The 27,758-nt window shown below is 41.6% G+C and overlaps 1 protein-coding gene and 1 long non-coding RNA gene across 2 annotated transcripts in view; one reads left to right on the top strand and one right to left on the bottom strand.

The window, feature by feature from the left end:
• Positions 1-5,803: 5,803 nt before the first annotated feature.
• Positions 5,804-8,169, bottom strand: LOC142652897 (uncharacterized). Its single transcript, XR_012847975.1, has 3 exons — positions 7,833-8,169; positions 7,461-7,735; positions 5,804-5,887 (listed from the first exon to the last, which is right to left on the bottom strand). It is a non-coding gene; the product is annotated as an uncharacterized LOC142652897 (long non-coding RNA).
• A 2,733-nt stretch (positions 8,170-10,902) lies between these two features.
• Positions 10,903-27,758, top strand: part of TGM4 (transglutaminase 4) — an 83,667-nt gene continuing 66,811 nt past the window's right edge. Inside the window, exons 1-2 of the mRNA XM_075828591.1 lie at positions 10,903-10,965; positions 12,064-12,210. The gene's annotated coding sequence lies outside the window, so the exon portion shown is untranslated. The remainder of the gene's footprint in view (positions 10,966-12,063; positions 12,211-27,758) is intronic.

Here is a 27,758-nt window from a genome sequence, read left to right as displayed (position 1 = left end):
CACAGAGAAATACCAAATCAGATATTTAGGGGGGGGCAACAGCCTACAACACTTTTCTTCCAAAGGCTAAATCCCTGGTAGCTAAGACGTTAAAGCGTATCTTTCCTTTCATGTGACTTTTCAGAATAAGCTGTCATGTGTGTACCTGAGGAATAATATGACTTCGAGCTATTTTATGACTTGTATATTTTATGACTTGTATATTGTATATATTTTATGACTTGTATATTTTATGACTTGTATATTTTATGACTTGTATATTTTATGACTTGTATATTTTATGACTTGTATGTGACTTGAATTTTCCCCTCCTATCTCTTATTCTCGTTTTCTCTGAGCTAATGGGTGGAGCCTAACTGCTTTCATGTCTGCCATACATTGCACGCATACAGTAGATAACATCCTGCCCAATCTATATCACCTATATATGGAAGCAGCAACATGAGGGGGTTCTACAGCAGTAATGAGCAGTGTAGCTGTGAATCCACCACTAGGGTGAGATATAAGGATGGATTTACACAAGCATGTTCAGTCCATAAAGGACGGAACGTATTTCAGCCGCAAGTCCCGGACCAAACATACTGCAGGGAGCCGGGCTCCTAGCATCATAGTTATGTACGATGCTAGGCGTCCCAGCCTCGCTGCGGGACAACTGTCCCGTACTGTAATCATGTTTTCAGTACAGTAGTTCCACGGAGAGGCAGAGACTCCTAGCGTCGTACATAACTATGACGCTAGGAGCCCGGCTCCCTGCAATGTGTTCGGTCTGGGACTTGCGGCCGAAATACCTTCCGTCCTTTACGGACCGAACATGCTCGTGTGAATCCAGCCTAAGGGTATGTTCACACTGCCTATTTTCGGCTGTTTTTCAGGCCGTAAGCGGCTGAAAAATCGGAAGCAGAACGCCTACGTGATTTTCGCGCAGCCGCCATCATTATGACACTCTGTTTGGATGTTTGTCACAGAAAAGCATGTGGTTCTTTTCTGTTTACATTCATAGTTTGACAGCTGTTGCGCGAATCACGCTCGTCCCACGGAAGTGCTTCCGTGTGGTGCACGTGATTTTCACGCACCCATTGACTTCAATGGGTACGTGATGCGCGAAATACGCACAATATAGGTCCATGCGGCGCGCGTGAAAATCACGCGCGTTGCACGGACGTGTATCCTGTTCATCTGAATAAGCCCTTAGAGTGAGTGTTCACTTAGCAGGCTCCCTCTCCTGTATAAAAAGGCATTTTTCTCCCATAAGATTTACACTATATGGACAAAAGTATTAGGACACCTACACATTAAACCTGCGGGAGCTTTTATGGCATCCCATTCTAAATCCATAGGCATTAATATGGAGTTGGTCCCCCCTTTGCAGCTAAAACCGCTTTCTCTCTTTTGTGAAGTCTTTCTACAAGATTTTGGATTGTGCCTGGAAATTTTTGCCTATTTATCGGGAAGAGCATTTTGAGGTCATAAACTGATGTTGGGTGAGTGGCTTGCAATATGTGTTCTAGTTCATCCCAAAGGTGTTTGATGGGGTTGAGGTCAGGACTGTGCGGGCCAGTCAAGTTCTTCCAGACCAAACTCACCCAACTATGCCTTTATGGACCTTGCTTTGTGCACCGACATACAGTCATGCTGAAACAGAAAAGGGCCTTCCCCAAACTGTTCCCACAAAGTTGGAATCACGCAATTTTCCAATGTCTTGGTATGCTGAAGCATTAGGTCCTGTTCACACAGAGTTTTTTTTACATGGAAACCGTGCCAAAAATTGGCTGAAAATGCCTCCCATTGATTTTAGGGTATGTTCACACGAGGGCGTCCGTTACGGCTGAAATTACGGGGATGTTTCAGCCTGAAAACATCCCCGTAATTTCAGCCGTACCGGCATGTGCAGGCGCTTGAACGCCGCGTCCATTACGGCCGTAATTAGCGCTGCTATTCATTGGAGTCAATGAATAACGGCTCCAATTACGGCCAAAGAAGTGACAGGTCACTTCTTTGACGCGGGCGTCTATTTACGCGCCGTCATTTGACAGCGGCGCGTAAATATACGCCTCGTTTGAACAGACAAACATCTGCCCATTGCTTTCAATGGGCAGATGTTTGTCAGCGCTATTGAGGCTCTATTTTCAGACGTAATTCGGGGCAAAAACGCCCGAATTACGTCCGTAAATAGGCCGTGTGAACATACCCTTAATGGGAGGTGGAAAAAAACTCCCGGGAAAAAGAAGCGTCATGACCTATGTTGAGGCGTTTTCCGCCTCAAAAATCCCGTTATTTCAATGGGAGACGGAAAAAAATGGGCGCAGCGGTTTTTTGGAAAAAAAACGCTTGTGGTTTTTTTCCTTTGCCTGTTGATGAAAGGGGTAAGAAATTGCAGCAAAAAAACGCATGTGGTGCAAAAAAAACTGAGCTGATTTTTCCAGGTGGAATTTTCTGCCTGCAAAAACCTCAGTGTGAACAGGGCCTTAAAGGCAATGTGTTGCCAGAAAAACATGTTTTGTTTTTTTAAATTAAACATTTAGTGTGTGGGTGATTAAACATTGTTCAAATTTTTTTTATTTTTTTCACATGTCAGGAAATATTATAAATTAATTCTAATTTATAGTATTACCCATTTCTGGTCACTAGATGGAGCTATTCCCAAAATTGCAGCATTGCAACATTGGGTGAAAAGCCCTCGCTCTAGTGAGCTCTCAGCATCCCCCCCTCCTTTATCCTGGCTAGTGCCGGGATAAACGAGGGGTTTGAACGGTGTAACCTCCTACACTGTGTGTCGCCATTTTTTGAGCTAACACACAGTGTAGTAGGTTTACATACAGTAGTAAACAAACACGAACATACATTGAAATCTCTTACCTGCTCCTGCCGCCGCGGCTCCCTCCGGCCTGTCTGCTGCTGCTGGTCCAAGTGCACAAGTCCGGAAGCCGCGACCGGAAGTAGTAATATTACTGTCCGGCCGCGACTTCCGGTCCACAGGAAAATGGCGCCGGACGGCGCCAATTTCAAATTGGACTGTGTGGGAGCGGCGCATGCGCAGTTCCCACACAGACGCCGTACACACAAGTGAATGGGACGGGAGCCGTTCGCAGTCCCTATGGGACTGTGGCTGCCGTATTCCATGTCTGTATGTGTCGTTAATCGACACATACAGAAATGGAACAAAAAATGGCAGCCCCCATAGGGAAGAAAAAGTGTAAAAATAAGAAAAAGTAAAACACAAACACACAAATAAATATAAACGTTTTTAATAAAGCACTAACATCTTTAACATATAAAAAAATAATTTGTGATGACACTGTTCCTTTAAGGTTTTCCTTCACTGGAACAAAGGGGCCTAGGCCAACACCTAAAAAAACAACCCCACCCATGTACATATTCTATTGCAGGGTGCAATCTGGATTGGGGTTCATTGTAATGGTACCTCGCACAGGAACAGAGGTGCTGCTGTTAATGTAAATTGTGGTGAATATAAGGACATTCCTTCTTACACTTGGCCAACAACATATTCCAACTAAATAGTGCCATGCTCTCACCCTTTCTCAGTCTTTGTCTAAACTGTGTTTGAGGGAGGCCTCTCTGGTTTTTGCGCACAGTACCGCATGCTGCAGTACTTCTGGTAGAGAGGCACTTAGAGTAGGATGCTGGTATAGAAGTTATCCACGTAGAGGTGGTAACCCTGGTCCAGCAGTGGGTGCACCAAATCCCACTATTTTCCCAGTAACTCCCGGGGGGGTTAGGGGCATTCTGAGGGTTCAATCCTGGAGTCCTTCCTTTTGTAAACCCTAAACCTATGGGTGCACCTTAAGGTACTCTCACACAGCTTACTGGGCAGGTGTTGATGGCATTTGAAACCGCCCTTTAAAATGTACAAGGGACTCCTCTGCGGAAATATACTATTCGGGGTAGTATGCTTGTGCAAACTTGGTGCTGAAATGATCAAGGACACACACCAGGAGAGTGTGCGGTTGGCAAAATAATAAAAAAAATTACTAAAGACAAAAGTCCTGTCGCAAAAATTGGGCACAGACGCTGATCGTTATTGGAGGTCACTGATCAGCGGTTGCAGGATGCACACAAGAACAATGTGCAGCTAGAAATTATAATAAAAATTACACAAAAACAGTGCTGCGCCAAAAATTGAGTGTTGGCGGTCACTGATCAGCACTCCGCGGCTGCAGGACTCACATAGGGAGCTGGTGGGGTGAAAGGGAAAATTTGGTTGTGAGGTCAAGGATAGTAGAAATGATGACGATCCGACAGCAGCAAGTTTTACAAAACTCTCAAAAGTGCAGCACAGAGGATCATACAACCGCAATGTTTCTAGCCGGAATGAGGCGTGCAGAGCCTTCATGAATTTTTTTTTTATTAATTTGTCTTTTTATCTAACTTATGCTGTGGCTGTTATATTGTATCGGGCTGATTATGAAAATGGGGACCCCACATAATTTTTAAGAAAAATGAATAACTTGACGACAACAACAAGCCCCCCCCCCCCCCTCCCCATTTTCATAACCAGCCAGAGACAATAAAGCAGCCGCAGCCTAGCATAACCAGGGTGGGAAGAACAACTGTTTTTGGCCCTTCCCATCCTAATAATACCAGCCTGCTACCGCCCCAATGCCCGACCATCACTACAGATGGTCGGGTACTGGATCGTACCCGGAGCTTCCCGATACCCATGGTGATGGTGGGTACCGGGGTAATAATGGGGGGTTTAGTTGCAGGCTTTTACTGGCTAACACTAAGCCGCGCCTTAGTAATGGATGTCGTCAAATAGACAACTGTCATTACTAAGGTGGCAATAAAGTATTAGAAAACAGATATAAATCCCTGTTCACACAGAGCTTGCTGATTTTGATGCGGAAATCAGGATCGGAATTGGCGCCATAAAACCCCCGAAATCTTCCCGCATTGATTTTAATGGGAGGCAGAGGTGTTTTTTTCCCCGAGTGGCTTTTGACCGCTCACTGGGAAAAGAAAGCGGCGTTTCCTTTCTTGCGACTTCCGCCTCTGACCTCCCATTTAAATCTTTTCGGAGGCTTTTTTTGTGGCATTTTTGCCCATGGTTCTTGGATTAGCTTCAATGGCCGCGGACAAAAACTGCCGTGAAAACAGCGGAAAAAAGTGGAGGCCGTTAAAAATAGTTTTCAAATTTCCTGAAGGAATTCTGAGGCATGTTTTTTTTCTGCATTACAAAAAAACTGTGTGAACAGGGCCTAAGGGTGTATTCACACAGTGCAGTTTTGCCGTGTCTTTCCCGTGCGGCTGAAAACCACATTCAATAGCGCATGCGTATTTACCACAATTTTTTCGATGTGGTTTTCAGCTGCATGGCGAAAACGTGGCAAAACAGCACTGTTTCAATACACCCTAAGGGTATGTTCACACGATGAGAAGCGACTGTTAGCAGCTGCCTCGTTTCACACGTAAATGCTCCTCCTCGCATTTTGTGAGCTGTCTGAGACGCTCGTAAATCTTGAGCTGCTCTTCATTGAGTTCAATGAAGAACGGCTCAAATTACGTGGCAAAGAAGTGCCCTGCACTTCTATTGACGAGGCTGTATTTTTACGTGTCGTCGTTTGACAGCTGTCAAACTACGACGCGTAAATTACAGGTCGTCTGCACAATACGTCGGCAAACCCATTCAAATGAATGGGCAGATGTTTGCCGACGTATTGTAGCCCTATTTTCAGGCGTAAAACGAGGCATAATACGCCTCGTTTACGTTTGAAAATAGGTCGTGTGAACCCAGCCTGAGAAAATATTTTTTTATTTAAATAAAAACTCCCCCGCACAACCCTCGTTAACCATTTTATTTATTTTTTAAACGTAGATAGTCTAAGTAATCCAGCGTATCTACGACGCAGTACAAACTGTCAAGCAGAACCTGCCAAATAAAAAAATAAAGTTAGTAAGATAAAAAAATAAATATCTTCTATTCTACAGTGACTTCTGTCTTCTCCCTGCACCGCAATATAAACTACAGGCCAATGAAAAAGAATTCCCTTAGGGCATGTTCAGACGACGCTCCAAAAAAACAAAACGATGTATAGATGTGTAAAATAGAATAGCATTTCTTGTGAAGCGCCTTTTTAAAAAAAAAACGGTTTTTTATGTGTTTTTGATGCATTTTGCGTCATTCGGAGTCTCATTGATTATGGGAACATTTGGTGTGCTTTATGTGCCAAAGAACTGAAAAGACGCAGCTTTTTTTTTTTTTTTTTAAAAACGCTCACGGAAAAAATCGTGTTGTATGTACAAACGGCATGCTTTCCCATTGATGTAAATGGGAAGCTTAATCAAGTGTTTGATGCGTTTTTCGGTGCGTAAAATGCGTCAAAAACCTATCCAAATACATGCCTCGTGAACCTGTCAACTGAAAAGCCATTCACTCTTCCCTCTTGACTTTCAACATTCTTAGCCTTTTGGGGTGTCCTACAGCTTTTGCCAAAAACACTTCAAAAATGGAGCTAGACAATGCTTAGCAATTTGAAGACACCTTTTCTTGGCTTGTAGCCAAAAATAGGGAGGGGGTGTATGCTGTAATTCTGGGTGCTCCCTCTGGTGGCCAACATAGGAAAACGTCAAATTATTATTTAATTTTGAATAGTTTCCACCTTGTGGAAGAAAAAAAAACAATACAGCAAAAAAAATATATGATAAAAATAAGTAACTTACTTAAAAAATTTTTTATTTGGTGACATTCCCTGAAGGGTATGTTCACACGGCCGATTTTCAGACGTAATTCGGGCGTTTTTCACCTCGAATTACGCCTGAAAAAAACGCCCCTAATTCGCCTACAAACATCCGCCCATTGCTTTCAATGGGAATTACGATGTTTTCTTTCCACGAGCCTTTATTTTACGCGTCACTGTCAAAATACGGCACGTAAAATGACAGCTCGTCAAATGAAGTGCAGGACACTTCTTGGGACGTTTTTTGGAGCCGGTTTTCATTGACTATTGAAAACCGCTCCAAAAACGTCCCTTGAAACCAGCTGCGTATTTTCAGACGGTTTTGAGTTTGCGTGTGAACATACCCTTACAGGGAGTCTGTCACCAGAACTGTACCTATCAAACTAGCAACAGGGTAATATAGAGTAGGGTAACCTGAATCTAACATTTATTACCTTTTTCACATGGGTGCATCCTTTGCAGAGAAAATAGTTTGTCGCTATATGCAAATGAGCATTTTTGAGCAACAAGGGCATCTTCGTTCCCCAGTCCAACAGAGTTCACATACCCTAATAGGCGAGTTCACACCTGACCCCGTAGTCTCCTATGTGAAAATTCCAACTCCAACCCTCCCCCCCCCCCTTCTTAATATAATACTTCATTGATCAATACAAACATATCTATCCCTGGGGGCGCCTCAGTTTAATAAGTACTACAATCTAAATCCTATAGCGATACATACAGGCACCGTTATTGTATATTAACAGTTGGGCAGCCTGCCCTTACCTAACATGGCGGACACGTCTCCAGCGTCTACGGCTAGAGGCGTCACTTGATCACGTGGTGAAAGAGGAAATAAGTTTTCTCTTCAGTTCAATGTTGTCCAGCTGGGGTTGTAGCGCGGCAGCCGGGCTCATGGGGGCGCTGTCCGCCTGCTCCGCTAAATTTGCTCTGGGTGCGGATTACATGAGGAGCCTGTGTGAAGTTGCAGCAGGGGAGCAGGCAGAGATCTGTGAGTGGGTAAGTTTGCGTTGTCTGCTGACGCATCTCACGTTGATTCACTATTAGATAGTAAAATGTGGGGCATGTTGTAAAGTGTTTATACTGAACCATAATCTTGTTTTATGGCTTCTTATAAGTAAAGTTATTTAAAATTACCTCTGCACGTGCTCACAGTTTATAATATAGATCATGTCCTACAAAATTCTAATCCAGTGCCGACAGGGCCAGTTATGTGTTTCCATATATCCAGGGCTCACCTAGATGTCCACAAGCAGCTCTGTCCCTGGCACCGTGGTGTGTGAATCCCTCCAGGACTGAATTGTGCCCGTTCTGCTCCGGGCATATGAAGGTCACATAGGGTGACCCTACCGCTCAGGAGCCCCTCATTCTGCGGACTCTGCAACCATGTATTACATTTCCGCTTACAGTGACAGCGGATTATACAGGGTTCTTGTACATGCCACACGCCTGGACCCGTTTCAATGTGACATTTCGCTTTGACGTTTTTTAGCATTCAGGGTGGGAACGCACTGGGCTTAATCACTGCAAATTTTCCGCAACTGATTTAATTTCGGAAAATTAAGGCTGTATAAGGCTATGTTCACACGGAGTATTTTGGGGGAGGAATATCTGCCTCAAAATTCCGTTTGGAACTTTGAGGCAGATATTCCTCTCCCAGCACGCCGATTTTCGCGCCAATTATCGCGCTGTTTTTCGCCCGCGGCCATTGAGCGCCGCGGGCATAAAACAGCGAGAAATACGCTTTCTCCTGCCTCCCATTGAAGTCAATGGGAGGTCAGAGGCGGAAGCGCCCGAAGATAGGGCATGTCGCTTCTTTTTCCCGCGAGGCAGTTTTACTGCTCGCGGGAAAAAGACGCCGACGCCTCCCATTGAAATCAATGGGAGGCGTTCTCGGGCCGTTTCTGCCGAGTTTTGCGACGCGGTTTCCGCGTCAAAAAACTCGGCAAAATACCCCGTGTGAACATAGCCTTACAGTACCATCAGTGTATGTGAGGTTTGCATAAATCTAGTTCACACATATCAAAAAAAAAATTCCGAAATTTACCTGTGGTGTGTTTTTTTTTAATCCAAAATCAGGTACAGAATCTAAACAGAAGAACTAGATAAAGGAAGGCCTTACAGGGCTGCTCCTCTGGATACAATAATGGTTTTGGCTTAAAAAAAATGCATGCAAAATCTGCAGCAAATCTGCACTGTGTGAGCAAGACCTAAAACTGACAGGCGTCTCTGAGGCCATGCCTCTGTCATGGCCTAACAAGCATTAACTAGAGGCAGACTTGGGGGACTTGGTTAGGCCCCCGGCTGCCATAAAATTTATCGGCGCCCCACAATCACATCGCAGGTGTGCCTATGGGGTGTAAGAGGGAAAACCTCTGAGATGCCGCATCTGAGGGGTTAAACGGGCGTGATCCGTGCCGATTTCGATCCCGCTCGCTCAAGCAGGTATGCTCCCAGAATCGCTGCTCTTTTGTTGCAGGGTTTTTCCTATTGTATTCAATGGGGGGGGTGGGTAAAACCAGCAATTTAGAACTATGTGTTGTGACTTTTGTGGTAGAAACGCTACGATTCTGCTGCAAAAATCACAAATGGGGGAGAAAAAAAAGTGTTTTTTTATGTGAAGTTTATTAAAAAAAAAGTTCGTTTCCCTCTGCCGTAGTCCTAGCGATGCAATCCTCTATTCTGAGCCCAGCCCGGCCTCCTGGGATTACGTTTCATCCCATTTGACTTCTGCAGCTAATCAAAGGCTGCAGCCGTCACAGGGACTACAGCGTCATCCCAGGAGGCCGTGCTGTGCTCAGAAAAGAGGAACGCGTCTCCATGACTACAATCGTGGTAAGTATAAACTTTTTATTTTATTGCCACTGGTTTTCCACAGCGGACATGCCTCCCGAAAAACTGCACCACAATTTGGTTCGTTTTTTCAGATGGAATTCCCTGCGGCTTCCAGGACGGATATTCTGTGCACTTTTATGCAGCATATCTGTCCTGTGTGTTCGTACCCTTAACCCCGTTAGTAACCGCCCATTGGCCTTTTTACGGCAGTCACTAACGGGTTTTATTCTGATGCAGTAGCCTTTTTACGGCGCTGCATCAAAATAAATCTGAGTCACCAGGAGCAGTAAAAGCTCCCTGCTCTCAGTTACCGTAGGTAGCTGAGGGCTGGGAGCAGACCTGCTTGAGCGAGCAGGATCGAAATCGGCCCTGATCCCGCCCGTTTAACCCCTCAGATGCGGCATCTCAGTGGTTTTCTCTCTTACACCCCATAGGCACACCTGCGATGTGATCGTGGGGCGCCGATAAATTTTATGGCAGCCGGGGGCCTAACAAAGGCCCCCAGGTCTGCCTCTAGTTAATGCTTGTTAGGCCATGACCGAGGCATGGCCTGAGAGAAGCCTTTCAGTTGTAGGTCTTGTTCACACAGTGCAGATTTGCTGCAGATTTTGCATGCATTATTTTTCAATCCAAAACCATAATTGTATCCAGAGGAGCAGACCTATAAGGCCTTCCTTTATCGATTTCTTCTGTTTAGATTCCGTACCTGATTTTGGATTAAAAAAAATACATACAAAATCTGCAGTAAATCTGCACTGTGTGAACAAGGCTTTACACTGACAGGCACAATACACTGCAATACAGAAGTATTGCAGTGTATTATAAAAGTGATCAAATGCTTGCATAGTAAAGTCTCCTAGTGGGGCTAAAAAAAAAAGTTTAATAGTTTATAATAAATAAATACAAATAGCAAGTAAAAAAAAAAAAATGAAAAGCCTCCTTTTTACCCTTACAAAATGCTCTTATTATGATAATACAAAAAAAAGTTACAAGTTACACACATTTGGTATCTCTGCTTCCGTAACAACCCCAACTATAAAACGATTACATTATTTAACCTGCACGGTGAATGCCGTAAAAAAATAAAAAAAAAAATTCCAATTTTCCGTTCGTCACCATTCCGGCTGGTTTCCGTTTTAACGACTGAATCAATAGCGGAGTCGACTGCACTATTGATTCCGTTGGAAAAACGGAAACCTGCCGTATTGGTGACGAACGGAAACCATTTGCAATATTTCCGTCACCATTGATATCAATGGTGACGGAAACGGAAGCTGTGGTTTCAGTTTGACTTTCTGTTGCGGGGGTTTACCCGACGGAACCCCGGAATGGAAAGCCAGCGCTCATGTGAACCGGCCCTAGCAGTTTTGATGCAGTTTTTGGCTCCGTTTTTTTTTTAAGTCAAAACCAGAAGTGGATCCAAAAGGAAGGAAAGGTATAAAGAAAAGACTGATGCATCTCCTTTTTGTTGTGTCCATTTCTTTATTTGGCTAAGGGGGGATTCACACGAGCGTGTATTCGGTCCGTGCGGGCCGCGTGGTTTTCACGCGGCACGCATGGACCAATACAAGTCTATGGGGCAGTACAGACAGTCCGTGCTTTTTGCGCAGCGTTTGTCTGCTGCGCAAAAAGCGCGACAGGTTCAATAACTCTGCGTATTTCGCGCATCACGCACCCATTGAAGTCAATGGGTGCGTGAAAACCACGCGCACCACACGGAAGCACTTCCGTGGGACGAGCGTGATTCGCGCAACAGCAGTGAAAAGGATGAATGAAAACAGAAAAGCACCACGTGCTTTTCTGTTTCCGAACATCCAAACGGAGTGTCTTTGCGATGAGCGAAGCCGGACAAGCGAACCGAACTTCATGATTACAGTACGGGACAGTAGTTCCACGGAGAGGCAGGAACTCCTAGCATCGTACATCACTATGATGCTAGGAGCCCGGCTCCCTGCAGTGTGTTCGGTCCGGGTCTTCCGGCCGAAATACATTCCGTACATTACGGACGTAACATGGTCGTGTGAACCCAGCCTGAGGAGCAAAAGTTAAAATCCCCTATCTATAATGTACTGATAGATCTTTCTATTGATCTCTGTAGACCAGTACATTGTGCCTGTGAAAAATGATAATATTGAATCATTTGAAGGAGTATTTTAGCCTACAGCATTTTTCAGCTATCCACTGGATAGATGATAAATTCTAGATCAGTGGGGGTCCGACTGCTGGGATCGCCACTGATCGTCAGAACGGAGGACCAAGGTGATTTTTTTTCAGTTCTGGGTCCGATTTTCACTCTAAAGTGATAGTCTTGCTTGCTCTCTTGTGTATACGATACACATTTCCCCTCATCACATTTTTCATTTCCAGGGATAAATTATTTCGGCCTTCACCTATATTGACTCCTGTTGATGAACATTATTAGGAATGGTGCGCAGAATATCATTGTTGTTTACAATACTTCTGAATGTGATTTTTCACTATTATGAGGGGATGATATACAGTTAAACTGTGTTAAACGTTCTGCTGTTTGCAGGTCCATCTGATCCTGCGCCTGGGCTGTGCCGGCCTGGTGCTCCTGTGTAATGCTGCTATGTGGACGTTCTTTGCTAAAGCTTTAAGATATTCTTCATCATCAGCTGCTGCTACTGTGACGACCACCGCCTCAAATTTTGTGTCTTCAGTGAGTATTTTAATGCAAAAAAGATCAGTGTTTTATATCATTTAACAGTCTATCTAAATGGTAAACAATTAGTCATTAACATTTCATAAGCTTATCCTCCTATATGCACATGCCCTGACTGGCAGAGTATACATGTTTACTGCCATAAGAAGAGTGGTATAAGCTGCTGTACTTCCTGGCAGCGCTCATCTCCTGGAGGAACAAAGGTTCAGGCATATTGAAATTCAGCATGCCAAATCCTTGTCTGCCCAACACCAGGCATCGCGGGACAGTCAAGATGCCCCCATGTACTTTAGACATTTATAATGTGTATGGTCGGCTTTACTCAATGAGCTGCTAAACCTGTGGCCAAGGATACATACTAATCCTGTGATGCAAAACCTAAATGTGAACCCAAAAGAAGGATAGATCACCCAAATAAAAAATATATATTTATATATATATCTTTACTATATATATTAAGTAACAAAAAATGTTAAAAATGAGAGAGCAAGATGGAAACAGATTTGTCCAAAGTAGGGATGTCACGATACCAAAATTTGGACTTCGATACCGATACTTCGTTTAGTATTGCGATTTCGATACCAAAACGATACTTTGCCAACAGTAATTAAAAAAAAAAAAGTTCTTCCATTTTCTGATGTGGGGCACGAGGTGCGATGAATTTAACCTCCACGTGCCTCACATTAATAGTTATTAACCCCATCATGTTTCTCAGTCATAATGGGTTAATGTGTAAGGTACATGATCGGGTTAATTACTATTAATGTGAGGCACATGGAGGTTAAATTCATCGCACCTCGTGCCACACAATATGTGATAGAAAGCAATTTTTATTTTTATTTTCTACAGCGTACACATCATAAATAATGCAAAAAAATTGTTGTGCAGGTTATTACGGCCGCGCCAATACTGAATCAGTGTATATTTTATGTATTGAGACTTATTTTAATGTTTATTGTAAAAAAGGTGTATGTGTATTTTTTTAATTTAACATTACTTTGTTTTTACTTTATTTTTAAACTTTAATGTACTGCCATATATCTATATACTGATAGTACACAGGCATATATCTTTATTACAGTACATTAGCCTGTGTATTGATAGTACACAGGCATATATCTATATACTGATAGTACACAGGCATATATCTATATACTGATAGTACACAGGCATATATCTATATACTGATAGTACACAGGCATATATCTATATACTGATAGTACACAGGCATATATCTATATACTGATAGTACACAGGCATATATCTATATACTGATAGTACACAGGCATATATCTATATACTGATAGTACACAGGCATATATCTATATACTGATAGTACACAGGCATATATCTATATACTGATAGTACACAGGCATATATCTATATACTGATAGTACACAGGCATATATCTATATACGGATAGTACACAGGCATATATCTATATGCCAGTACATTAGCCTGTGTACTGATAGTACACATGCAGTTGTTAGGACATACCTAAGTATGCCCTAACAACAAGAAATATGGTAGGACAGCCCTGTGGTCCTTCAATGGACCCTGGGCTTTCTGCCCATAATGGTATGTCCCTCAATCGCTTCACAGGGATTCCTGTGATGCGATTATCCCCCCTTCCCATTTTCCCCTGAATGCTGCAGTCCGCTGTGATCGCAGCATTAAGGTGAATAGCGGCCGCACAGCTCGGTATCGAAATACATGAAATAACGGTATCGCACCATTTGGGGATGCAAAGTATCGAAACAGTATCGAAGTTTCGATGCATCGTGCATCCCTAGTCCAAAGACCAAGAAAAATGGTACACTTCAATATCCCTAACAAGAATCACAAGCTAGTGCATATATACGTACATACAGATAATACCAGTTATAACATATCTGGATCCATGTAATATATAAGGGCTTATTCAGACGAACGTGATATACGTCCGTGCAACGCACGTGTTTTTCACGCGCCTCGCACGGACCTATATTAGTTTATGGGGCAGTGTAGACTGTCAGTGATATTTGCGCAGCGTGAGTCTGCTGCGTAAAACTCACGACATGTCCGTTCTTTGTGCGTATTTCCCGCATCACGCACCCATTGAAGTCATTGGGTGCGTGAAAATCACGCGCACCACACGGAAGCACTTCCGTGGGACGCGCTAGATTCGCGCAACAGCTGTGAAACTATGAATGTAAACGGAAAAGCACCACGTGCTTTTCTGTTTACAAACATCCAAACGGAGTGTCCTAATGATGGCGGCTGCGCGAAACTCACACAGCCGCGCATCATACGGGGCTGACACACGGAGCTGTTAAGTACCTTTTGCGCGTGCAAAACGCACACGCTCGTATGAATCCTTCCTAAAAATAACATACACAGATAGAAATCCCACCATTGACCAAGGATATCAGGCTGGGTGCATGCAAAATGAATAGTATAATCAAGTACAGGAGGATCGAATGATCCACAGGAAGATCGGTGCCCTAAGGTCCTAATAAGCATGCAACCAGTCTGTGATGCCAAGTCATTAAGTGTATACTAGCCCATGGGAAGAAAAGTAGTATATAAAAAAGATCTATATAAATGGATATATACTCTGAGCTGTACATAAGTCAGAAAATGGTTGTCAAAGGCCTATGAGGGTATGTTCACACGAGGGCGTCCGTAACGGCTGAAATTACGGGGATGTTTCAGCCTGAAAACATCCCCGTAATTTCAGCCGTAACGGCATGTGCAGGCGCTTGAACGCCGCGTCAATTACGGACGTAATTGGCGCTGCTATTCATTGGAGTCAATGAATAACGGCTCCAATTACGCCCAAAGAAGTGACAGGTCACTTCTTTGACGCGGGCGTCTATTTACGCGCCGTCATTTGACAGCGGCGCGTAAATTACGCCTCGTGTGAACAGACAAACGTCTGCCCATTGCTTTCAATGGGCAGATGTTTGTCAGCGCTATTGAGGCGCTATTTTCGGACGTAATTCGGGGCAAAAACGCCCGAATTACGTCCGTAAATAGGCCGTGTGAAAATACCCTAAATGTAATGAAAACTGACAACATACCATTGGCCATGATGGGGAGAGTCTGGGGTAGGAGAAGAGGCTGTACCACAAAGCATGCCTCGTTGAGCATTTTGCCTATGGCTTCATCAGGAGGCTAATGTTAAAGAGGCTCTGTCACCAGATTTTGCAACCCCTATCTGCTATTGCAGCAGATAGGCGCTGCAATGTAGATTACAGTAACGTTTTTATTTTTAAAAAACGAGCATTTTTGGCCAAGTTATGACCATTTTCGTATTTATGCAAATGAGGCTTGCAAAAGTACAACTGGGCGTGTTGAAAAGTGAAAGTACAACTGGGTGTGTATTATGTGCGTACATCTGGGCGTGTTTACTACTTTTACTAGCTGGGCGTTCTGACGAGAAGTATCATCCACTTCTCTTCAGAACGCCCAGCTTCTGGCAGTGCAGACACAGCCGTGTTCTCCAGAGATCACGCTGTGTCGTCACTCACAGGTCCTGCATCGTGTCAGACGAGCGAGGACACATCGGCACCAGACGCTACAGATGATTCTGCAGCAGCATCGGCGTTTGCAGGTAAGTCGATGTAGCTACTTACCTACAAATGCTGATGCTGCTGCAGAATCAACTGTAGCCTCTGGTGCCGACACGATGCAGGACCTGTGAGTGACGTCACAGATCTGCACTGCCAGAAGCTGGGCGTTCTGAAGAGAAGTGGATGATACTTATCAGAACGCCCAGCTAGTAAAAGTAGTAAACACGCCCCGATGTACGCACATAATACACGCCCAGTTGTACTTTTACTTTTCAACACACCCAGTTGTACTTTTGCAAGCCTCATTTGCATAAATACGAAAATGGTCATAACTTGGCCAAAAATGCTCGTTTTTTAAAAATAAAAACGTTACTGTAATCTACATTGCAGCGCCGATCTGCTGCAATAGCAGATAGGGGTTGCAAAATCTGGTGACAGAGCCTCTTTAACTAAAACACCAGGATATATATAGGGAAAATATAATGAACCGGTGCTGCAACACCTGAGTCGCAGACCGCAATGGCACAACTCCACCATGTGGCCATATACAGTACAAAGGTTATTATTATACACTCCACTACAATTGTGATGTACTGCATCAGGTGTCATATATGTATAATTACTGATCCTCAATTAATTAGAATATCATCAAAAAGTAAATTTATTTCAGTCATTCAATTCAAATAGTGAAACATGTAATATAGATTCATTCCACACAGAGTGATCTATTTCCAGCATTTTTTCTTTTAATGTTGATGATTATGGCTAACCGTTCAAAAACTATTTTTAATACCGAAATGTTGGCCTACTGAAAAGTATGTACAGTATATGCACTCAATACTTGGTCGGGGTTCCTTTTGCATGAATTACTGCATCAATGCGGCGTGGCATGGAGGCGATCAGCCTGTGGCCCTGCTGAGGTGTTATGGAAGCCCAGGTTGCTTTGATAGTGGCCTTCAGCTCGTCTGCATTGTTGGGTCTGGGGTCTCATCTTCCTCTTGACAATACCCCATAGATTCTCTATAGGATTTAGGTCAGGCGAGTTTGCTGGCCAATCATTCACAGTGATACTGTGGTTATTACACCAGGTATTGGTACATTTGGCAGTGTGGGCAGGTGCCAAGTCCTGCTGGAAAATGAAATCAGCATCTCCATAAAGCTTGTCAGCAGAGGGAAGCATGAAGTGCTCTAAAATTTCCCGGTAGACGGCTGCGTTGACTCTGGACTTGATATAACACATATATATATATTTTGATATATGGCAGTTCTTTAGCTGGGGTCATACTATTGCTGGTTGTCTGCTCCCTTCCCTCCCCATTTTTTTGATTCATGCAATTTGGTACATCCATTTGGATGCTGTACTGTACATGAATTCAAATTTGCAGACTAATTCTACTTATAAAAATCCCTTTTTCCTTATGCATATCTTTTATTTACACTACCGCCGCTGTTGACACATACGCAGAATGACTGGAACGCAAGCTCCGTCTTTGCACATGCGCAATAGTGATCTTTCTGCTCTATGCGGTCCACTAGATTAAACTTCCGGTTTGAACGCCATCTTCGAGCATGCGCAGTAGATAAGCGCGGACGCTACATGCTGGTTAGGTCTGATACCGATGTTCTACTACTAACTGTAAGTTTTGCATATATATAAACATTTAATTGGCCTCTGCATCTCTCTAAATCAGCTTAATTGCTAGTTTAATTACTGTTCACGATTTTTATACACTTTATTTTCATGTATAAGTTATCTTATATATGAATTCATAGAGAAATGTTTGCACTTTAAAACCAGCTTTTGATATAGGTAGGGTGTCATATTTATATATGTATATTATGTAAACTGTACATCTAATAGGCTTTCTGTGAATTATTGTATGTACTTCCTATTTATACTTGACACTGTGTGTAGTATGTTATAGCTTGAGAAAGGTTCTCTGTTGAACCGAAATTTCGCTCACTTGAGGTGAATAAATTCACCGTTTCATCTACCCTGAAGTCCTGGTGCCGTTACTGCGTTCTATGGTTGCTTTATATTCAAGTTGGGGAATTGATTCATCCCCTGGCAACGAGCACATGGCCTGATATATAGGTATGTTGGAGTGCTGTGTTCATCTCTATCTGGACTATATATATATATATATATATATATATATATATATATATATATATATATATATATATATATATATATAATCGATTTTAAACGTGATTAAGCAAAAAAATTTGAGAACAAGGTCACAGTGCCACAAGTAATAGAAATAAATACAAAAATTTATTTATTATTAAATACACAACGTCACATAACACAGATAAAAAAATGATACAAGGATCTAAAATACCAAGTGTGGGTAATTAGAAAAGTTGATTTTGCCACGAGTATCCTGTATTGTAAACACAAATGAACATATATGCCCTAGGCAATGAAAAGGCCTGCATCAATGGTGCATCGTCATAGCGTCTTGTTTATGACATGAAAAAGTGAATTTACATATGGCAATGTACTAGGACACAAAACAAAAAAAGGATCCTAGTGCCATCAGTGACAAGTAGTAAGAAAGACACTAGGAAGAAGCATCATCCGAAAAGGCAGGCTCTTATCTTGAAGATAAGTACAAAGGGGAGAGATATCCAGGCATGCATTATGGTGTTCAGTCAAAAAAGGATCTGCCTTCAGTGGCAGGTATCGATATAAGAAGCAAGCTTACCCATGGAGATAGAGATCGTCAAACAGCCCACACAATAAAGCCTGATGTAGTGGCGCCCCAACGCGCGTTTCGCTATTGTCGCTTCCTCAGGGGGTAGTGTTTGATAAATGTGAATGTCCATGTTTATATATACGGGCCCTAGTGATCAAAAAAGTAGTGTTCCGGTGTGTCCTATCGGTCCGGTCTCCAGCGCATGCACTGGAGTCTGCCTAGAGCCGCGAGATCCCCGCCGCCTGTCGTCACACTCGCACTGCGTCTGCGTGCCCCCAGGGACTCGTGTCCAAGGAGACAAAACAGGCGCAGCACCAGCGTATAGACGAGAGGGGAGCGGGGTGGGCTCTCAGTCTTGCCACCGCATGCACAACCCCAGGATGAAGGATATCGTTGTAACTGTGTCTGCAATTAATTGATGTGATAGTATCGGTCATTATATGTCTAATACATGCCAAGGTATATCCCCTGTTTGCATTACCAGTGAAAACAGAAAAGATCATAATCCATAACATTTTATAGTGGGGCATACAATTTATGCCTAATAATATACAGAAGGGAGAACAGGTGTAGGCATATAAGTAATCAGAACAAATGACAATGTGACTAATATGACAGAATCAGCCGAAGAAATCGCGATAATGTGAATATAGCAAAAGATACGTCAAAGCCAAAATATCAATACAGTATGATTTTCTATACAAAACTCAAAAAATAATAATAAAAGGGGTAAAGTGAAAGAAGAAAAACATGGCTACCATGTAGGGAAGACGCGATTTCGAAATTTCGAATGTGAATACAAAACCAATAAATATTTTTTATCAAGCAGGGGGAATAATGACAACTTATTCAGTTACAGAGAAATTACATATGATGTTTACAAAGACTGAGATGTCATAGATCTCCGAAAAAGAGAGATCTTTTATTTTGCTAGATGATCCTTCTATCCAGTATATCTCCCGGAACACATCAGAAATGAACACTATATAGGTCCACCCAACGAAATCTGGACATAAATGTAAAACAGGAAAATTAATAACAAATCATAAAATGTAAACAATTTTTGGACAACAGAGGAGTTTCTAACCATTTATAGCAGTACAAAAAAACAAAGACAACCCTATAAAAAGGCAGCGAAGCTTAAATTCTCATTGAGACCATATGGAGTCATGGTGCCCAAAGTGACAATCCACCTGCATTCTTTTTGTGCAAGCATCATCTTCACATCTCCACCTCTGACACCACAATGTATCCTATCTATGCCCCGTACGGAGAAGGTTTTGGGATCACATCCATGGTACAGTTTGAAGTGTTTGGGGATTGTTTTCAAGGTTGTTATATCATCTATATCCTTTGCGGCGGATATATCCCGTACATGTTCGCAAATACGAATTCTCAATTGCCTCGAGGTTAGGCCTACATAGACCTTAGGACATCCACATGTCGCATAATAGATGACATGGGTTGTACTACAGGAGATATAATGCAGAATTTTAAACCGCCTTCTATTTTTGATAGAGTCAAAAAATGTAATTCGTAATACATTGGGGCACGCCACACAATCCCCACAGCGGAAACAGCCTTGGACAGGACCTCTGGTTGAGAAGGGATTTTGTTGTTTAGGTATGTAGTGACTTTTAACTAACATATCCTTTTAGGTTTTTAATTCTTCTCGCCGTCATTTGAGGATTTGATGGTAGGGCTACAGTCAGAGTTGGTTCCAATTGTAAGATGGGCCAGTGTTTTTGTAATATAGTTCTCATTGTCTGCCACTGATTATTATAAGGAGATAAACCTGATCTTACTGTTCGCTACATCACGTGATGTATAGCTTTGTTCTAGCCCTAACTACTCGTCTTTTATCTGAATGAACAATGCTGATCGATTATTTGTTTATTAGAGAGGTTGTCAACATTGAATTTTTTATGGTTATTGTGAATTGAATTTGATACTTATCTATAAAATATCTTTGACAGGCTGTCCTTGGCAAAGTTCTGTTTGGAGAATCGTGTGCCATGCTCTGGTGGGTTGGAATTTCAATTACTCTCTGCGGATTGGTTTTACTTCACACCTCCTCTTCACAAGCAGAAGATACAACAAAAAAGAAGAGCTAGCTGACTACTGGAGACAACTTTACCTGTTCGCACACATAACCAGAACCATTCTTTAAAATACCTCGTTCTAATGTGAAAACCAAGGAACATATTATATATTTTACAAATTGCTAAGGGACACTGATATCAATAACGATTTCCTTTTTTCTGAGGGAAAAAATGAATGCAATTATTAATGCTAATCGGATGCTATAGGCAACACTTTTTTATTATTTATATTATTATAAATAGGGCTAGATACATTTAATCATACACCCTCGCATTTCCGTAATAGTTCTTGAAATCCCTTTCCAACCAACCGCGAGAGGAGAGTTTCATCTTATTTGTCATACATACAAACCTTTTAAGGGAGCAGAGGGGAATGTTTACGTATGCCTTCTGTGTTTCCCAAAGATTTCTTTATGCAATACTAGACAATAAAGAAACGTGTTTGTCCTTTATTTTCTTTCTAGCCATTTTACTTGTTTTTTTTCTGTATCTAGCATTGGAATATTCAGGCCATGTATTCTTACCAAGCATATTTTGCCAAAAACAAAGTGTCTTCTTTCCTCTGACAGGATTTGATATGGTTTTTGGCAAAAAAAAGTGTAATGATGTAATAGACCAAAAAAAGTACATCTATGTGAATGCAACCTTAGGCAAGAGCTACACAGTGTTACAGTGAAATCAGGGTAAAACATAGGAAACCATTGAGGTCACATTGCAGTAATCTAATCATGACCCCCAAATATATTCAACTGAAATTAGTAATGGGTATGTCAACCGATACCCGCCCAGTGGATTTATCCAGATGCTAATCATAGATTATCAATATATCGGAGAGGAGGAAGACACAGACACCATGCTTGTATGCTCAAAATCCTTCTCTGACGTTTATTCATCAAACAATTACATTAATAATCTTTTGAAAAAGGAGTAGCTTGATTCCTGCGAATCGTTTACAATGTGATGTTAATTTGGCTTAGAGGACTTGTTTTAAATGTAAAACCATGAGTTCCCAAAATATACCGCATCATAGATGTTAAGAGACAGACTGACCTCCTCCCTTACACCTCATGCACATGACCTAAAGTGAAGACTATCGGATGCCGCCAAAAACGGCCCGAGTGGCACAACGGTCGTGGGCAAGAGACATTCTAGTAAACCATGTCATTCTCCAGAACCTCAAGGATGAGCAGATATCAGAACAAAAATTGCTAAATATTCCTCTGTATTCTCCATGCAAAGAAAGACTAAACAAAACATACAGCTTACTAAAGAAAAAACATAGAATTGTTTCAGACAATGCTGACATAGATATATCCAGATATCCAAAATGGACACAACCATACAAGATGGAGTCTACGCAAAATGTAATCATTTAAACATATTCTAATCACTTTCACATTTCCGAACTTTTGTTTATTTGAGGACATTTTGTATCCAAGCCAGTTACTTAAAGAGGGCTTATCCCCCCCCCCTCCTCTAGGACTTTTTTTCTTAGCTTGTTCTATGTTATACTTGACCCGCATAATTCCAAAGAGGTCTATATAATGGCAACATGCTGGGCCAATTACTTAGCACAAACCTCAAATACATAATCTGTAACATCGTCAAATCTGTCAGCTAATTTCTCTATATTATGAGCATTCTCTACTGCTAAACCTACTAATGTTAGCGATAATCCAAACTTGTCCTGCCACGGCACATGTATTGGTCATAATTGTGTTGCACTGTCACTTACTGTCCTAATGGGACTTTTACCACTGCAGATGTAACAGGTCGTGGGTAACGTAACCTCAGGACTCTCATTGCTACCATGTACTTCTTATGAGTGACAATAACCATTGACCTTCTCATAACTCCACATAAAACACCTCAGATTGTAATTTGCAGTACCGTGGTATATTTACATACATTATAAACCTCAAACAATATAAGCAATAGGGCCTCAACTAATAAAATAATACCATCACCAATCTCAGTATTTCCCCTCAAGTTTGGGTCCCATCAGTTCATTGGCAAGTTCTGTACATCATCAGCCTCTTCTGCTCTTCACTGACTGTCACCCTTTGGGTAACCCACAACATTGTGGAGTCAGACCGCATGGTGGTGTCCAGTGGGGGATTTATTATTACCCACCTCCTGGTCACTTATCTTGCACTGTAAAACACTTGGATGTTGCTGACTGGTTCACTCAGGTCTTTGGACTTTGCTTCACTTTGACAATTGCTGATGTCATCAGGACATGGTTTGGTCCTTCTCATCTGTCAGACACCGCCTCTTTTACTGTAAGTCACCGGGCTGTACACAGCACCTCATGCTGTCAGCCTGGGGTGAGTTCTAGTGGAGTTTTATTATGACTTCCACAAACCATCCACATTGAAATCCTCTTCCTCCGGCAAGTTGCTTGTCTACACGGCTGCTTAGAATTGTAATACTGCCTTCAGTTCATAACAAGCATGCTGTATTGGCTCAGGCTGTGCCTGCCGCATCTTTAATGGAGTTCATCGTTTTAACTCCTTCCCGCTCCTTGACATACTATTCCGTCATGATGAGTGCATCGTTCGCGCTCCGTGACGGAATAGTAAGTCACGGGAGGAACGGCCATTTCGGCCGTCCTCCTGACTCATACAGGAGGTGTGACAACTGCTGTCTCGTAAGCAGTTGCCACAGCCACCGATCGTGGTGTTCCCCGCTGATTAACCCCTTAGAAGCCACGTTCAATAGTGATCGCGACTTCTTAGAGGTTAAAGTACCATCGACGTCCCGCAACATGATTGCATGCGCCGATGTTTGCTATGGCAACTGGAGGCCTAACAATTGCCTCTGGCTATGCCATCTGCGGAAGCCTAGTGGGTCCTGACAAAGTCAGGACCCACTATGCTTGGTGTCAGTGAGTAGCTGACAGCTCTAATACATTGCACTACGCATGTAGTGCAATGTATTAGTATTGCGATCAGGGCCTTCTGCCTTCAAGTCCCCTAGTGGGACAAAAAATAAAAACTTTGAAAGAAATAAAAGTACAAAATCACCCTTTTTCACTTTTATTATTAAAAAAAAAATACATACATAAACTATACATATTTTGTACAACTACAAAAGTATTTTGTTATCTTGCGCGGTGAACGCAGTAAAAGAAAGTAATAATAAACCATACTAGAATCACAATTTTTTTTGGTCACTTCACCTCCCAAAAAGTCGCATGTACCTAAAGATTTAACTGATTGGAACTACAGTTCGTTATGCAAAAAACAAGCCCTCACACAGCTTTTTTTTATGGAAAAATTAAAAAGTTATAGCTCTTAGAATATGGCAACACAAAAAGTAAATGATTTTTCATAAAAAGTATTTTATTGTTCAAAGGCCATAAGACATATATAAATTATAGTGCAGGGTGAACGCTGTAAAAAAAAAATAAAGGATTAAAAAACAATAGTAGAATTTGCTGTTTTTAGTCACCACGCCTCTTAAAAAATAGAATAAAAACTCATCAAAAAGTTGCATGCACCCCATAAAAATTACAATGAATTCTTCAAGGGGTCTAGTTTCCAGAATGTGTCACTTTTTATGGATTTCCCCTGTACTGGTACCTCAGAAGCTCTGCGAATGCGACATGGTGTCCAGAAACCAATCCAGCACAATCTAAATGCCAAATAGCGCTCCTGCCATTCTTAACCTTGCTGTTTGTCCAACAAGCAGTTTATGACCACATATGGGGTATTGCCATAATCGAGAGAAATTGCTTTTCAAATTTTGGGGTATTTTTTCTCTTTTATTCCTTGTAAAATTAAAAATGTGTACCTTTTATCAGAAAAATTTGATTGCACAGCCTAATTCCACAAAATGCGGCAAAAAACCTGTGGGGTCTAAATGCTCACTATACCCCTCGATAAATTCCGTGAGGGGTGTAGTTTGCCAAATAGGGTCATATTTGGGAGGTTTTCACTGTTTTTGGCACCACAAGACCTCTTCAAACCGGACATGGTGCCTGATAAAAAGAAGGCCTCAAAATCCTATAGATGCTCCTTTGCTTCTGAGGCCGGTGCTTCAGTCCATTAGCAAACTAGGGCCACATGTCAGATATTTCTAAAAACTGCAGAATCTGGGCAATAAATATTGAGTTGTGTTTCTCTGGTAAAACCTTCTGTTTGACAGAAAAAAATGGAATAAAAAGGATTTTCTGACAAAAAAATTTCATCTCTATTTTGCTATAAATTCCTGTAAAACGCCTGAAGGGTTAATAAACTTTCTAAATGCTATTTTGAATACTTTGAGGGGGGTCTAGTTGATAAAATGGGGTGTTTATGTGGGTTTCTAATATACAAGGCGCCCAAAGCCACTTCAGAACTGAACTGGTACCTTAAAAAAAGAGGCTTTTGAAATTTTCTTAACCAACGGGACCCCAGTAGCAAGATTTGGGGCCCGGACGAAGCAGGGAAGACTGTTGGACCATACATGACGGGCGCATGCGCGCTATCGCAGACGAGATTGTGGCATTCAGGACAGGCCAGTTTTCGGTGGTAGGTGGACATAAGATGAGTAACGAAAGATTATTACCATTAAAGGTGCAAAATGTTTGCAGACCGTTATTTACGGTCAGAGGAGGAGTTTAGGAGAGGGATAATTGCAAAGAATTTTTGACATTAGCGGCCAGCGAGAGATGAGTAGACTTCAATAGGTGAAATGTTGGTGACAGGTTTCCTTTAAACTAAATCAAACAAACACCTTTATATAAGAAAAACTTCTGTGTCCCACTGGACAGGGCACCTAGAAAATGTATGGCTACTGGGTACATTTTAGTTTGAACTTGGTGTAACACTTGTCAATGGGATTTATACCTTGATCTGAGCTGATTACCTGTAACAGCTCCTACTCACAAAAATATTTACAAATACCATATATTTTATCTGGAATTTTTTTTTTATCAAACCACTTTTTACCTACTCTACTCTGATTTGTATTACATTGGAAGGCCTCTCAAGGTCTCTTCGTGGGAGGCGGGTATGATAATAAGATTGGCACCAGTTTGCCAGGACTGTTCTGTAGGCAAATCAAACGGCTCTAACGGATCTAACATCCATTCACGGTCCATTAGAATCAGTTTTTTACGCCTTCTGCTCCCAGTTGGACACTTCCTGTGGAAAACAATCGTTTTGCCACATAATCAATAATTGATCTTTTTTTTTTTATAAATTCTTTATTTTAAAGACAGTTTTTCAGTATTTAAACATAACATAAAACATTATAAAAGCAGTGTAGTATATACAATCACTTTCATATATCAAAATTGCAAATAGGCAATTCCCGCATAACTTAGTTCCAAAAGGAGAAGTGCACACGAAAGTAATTCACTGCCCAATAACAAGTCCCAGTAACATACAAAACATACAAGAAATCATAAATGAAAATATAGGAAGAAATAAGACAAAATAAAATCACACAAAATGTATCTCCAGCACAAGAATTCGGAAGCATGTGATATAAGAACCCGCGTATCCAAGAACTCGTAAAAGAAGCACATACTTCCAGGGCAAATTGTCTCTCGGATGTAGCCACCGTCCAAAACAAAACATTCCATTAACCCCTTTAGGACACAGCCTCTTTTGGCCTTGTGGCACAGACGATTTTTTCAAATCAGACATGTCAATTTATGTGGTAATAACTCCGGAATGCTTTTACCTATCCAAGCGATTCTGAGCTTGTTTTCTTGTGACATATTGTACTTTATGATAGTGGAAAAATGTGGTCGATAAATTCAATATTTATTTGTGAAAAACACCAAAATTTTGAGAAAATTTGCAAAAATTTGCATTTTTCTACATTTAAATGTATCTGCTTGTAAAACCGATAGTAATACCACACAAAATAGTCACAAGTTACCATTTCCCATATGTCTACTTTATATTTGCATTGTTTTTTGAACATCCTTTTATTTTTCTAGGACGTTACAAGGCTTAGAACTTTAGCAGCAATTTCTCACATTTTCAAGAAAATTTCCAAAGGCTATTTTTACAGGGGCCAGTTCAGTTCTGAACTGGTTTTGAGGGCCTTATATATTATAATACCCCAATAAATCACCCCATTTTAAAAACTGCACCCCTCAAAGTATTCAAAAGAGCATTCAGAAAGTATTTCAACCCTTTAGGCGTTTCACAGGAAATAAAGCAAAGTAGAGGGGAAATGTACAAATTTCTCTTTTTTTTGCCGAAATTCATTTGTAATAAAGAAAATTGTATAACACAGAAGGTTTTACCAGAGAAATACAACTCAATATTTATTGCCCAGGTCCTGAAGTTTTTAGGAATATCCCACATGTGGCCCTAGTGCGGTAATGGACCGAAACACCAGCCTCAGAATCGAAGGAGCACCTAGTGGATTTTGGGGCCTGCTTATTTTTAGATTATATTTAGGCACCATGTCGAGTTTGAAGAGGTCTTGTGGTGCCAAAACAGTGGAAACTCCCCAAAAGTGACCCCATTTTGGAAACTAGACCCCTCAAGGAATTTATCTAGGGGTATAGTTAGCACTTTGACCCCACAGGTATTTTGCTATATTTATTGGAGTTAGGCTGTGAAAATGAAAATCTACTTTTTTTCCTGAAATAACATAGACATTTTTAATATTTACAAGGAATAAAGAAGAAAATTCACCCCAACATTTGTAAAGCATCTTCTCCCGATTACGGAAATACCTCATATGTGGTAATAAACTGCTGTTTGGACCCACGGCAGCGCTCAGAAGGGAGGGAGCGCCATTTGGATTTTGGAGCACAGATTTTGCTGGATTGGTTTTTAGTGCCATGTCGCAACCCCCTGGAGGGAAACAAAAAATAGTGGAAACACCCAAAAAGTGACCCTATTTTGGAAACTAGACCCCTCAAGGAATTTTTCTAGGGGTATAGTGAGCATTTATACCACACAGGTCTTTTGCAGAATTTAGTAGAATTAGGCCGTGAAAATGAATATAAACATTATTGTCCACTAAAATGTTGCATTTTTTCATTTTCACAAGGGATAAAGGAGAAAAAGTCGCCCTAAATTTGTAGCGCAATCTCTCCCGAGTACGACAATACCCCACATGTGGTAATAATTAATTTTTTTAATAGAAATTAATTAACCTTTGCAGGACTGATCCTTTTTTGCTTTTCCATTTTATTTTTTCACTCCCCGCCTTCCAAACGCCATAACTTTTTT

Source organism: Rhinoderma darwinii, chromosome 5 (assembly GCF_050947455.1).
Source record: "Rhinoderma darwinii isolate aRhiDar2 chromosome 5, aRhiDar2.hap1, whole genome shotgun sequence".
Taxonomy (NCBI): Eukaryota; Metazoa; Chordata; class Amphibia; order Anura; family Rhinodermatidae; genus Rhinoderma; species Rhinoderma darwinii.
This window is presented reverse-complemented; position numbering and strand designations above follow the sequence as displayed.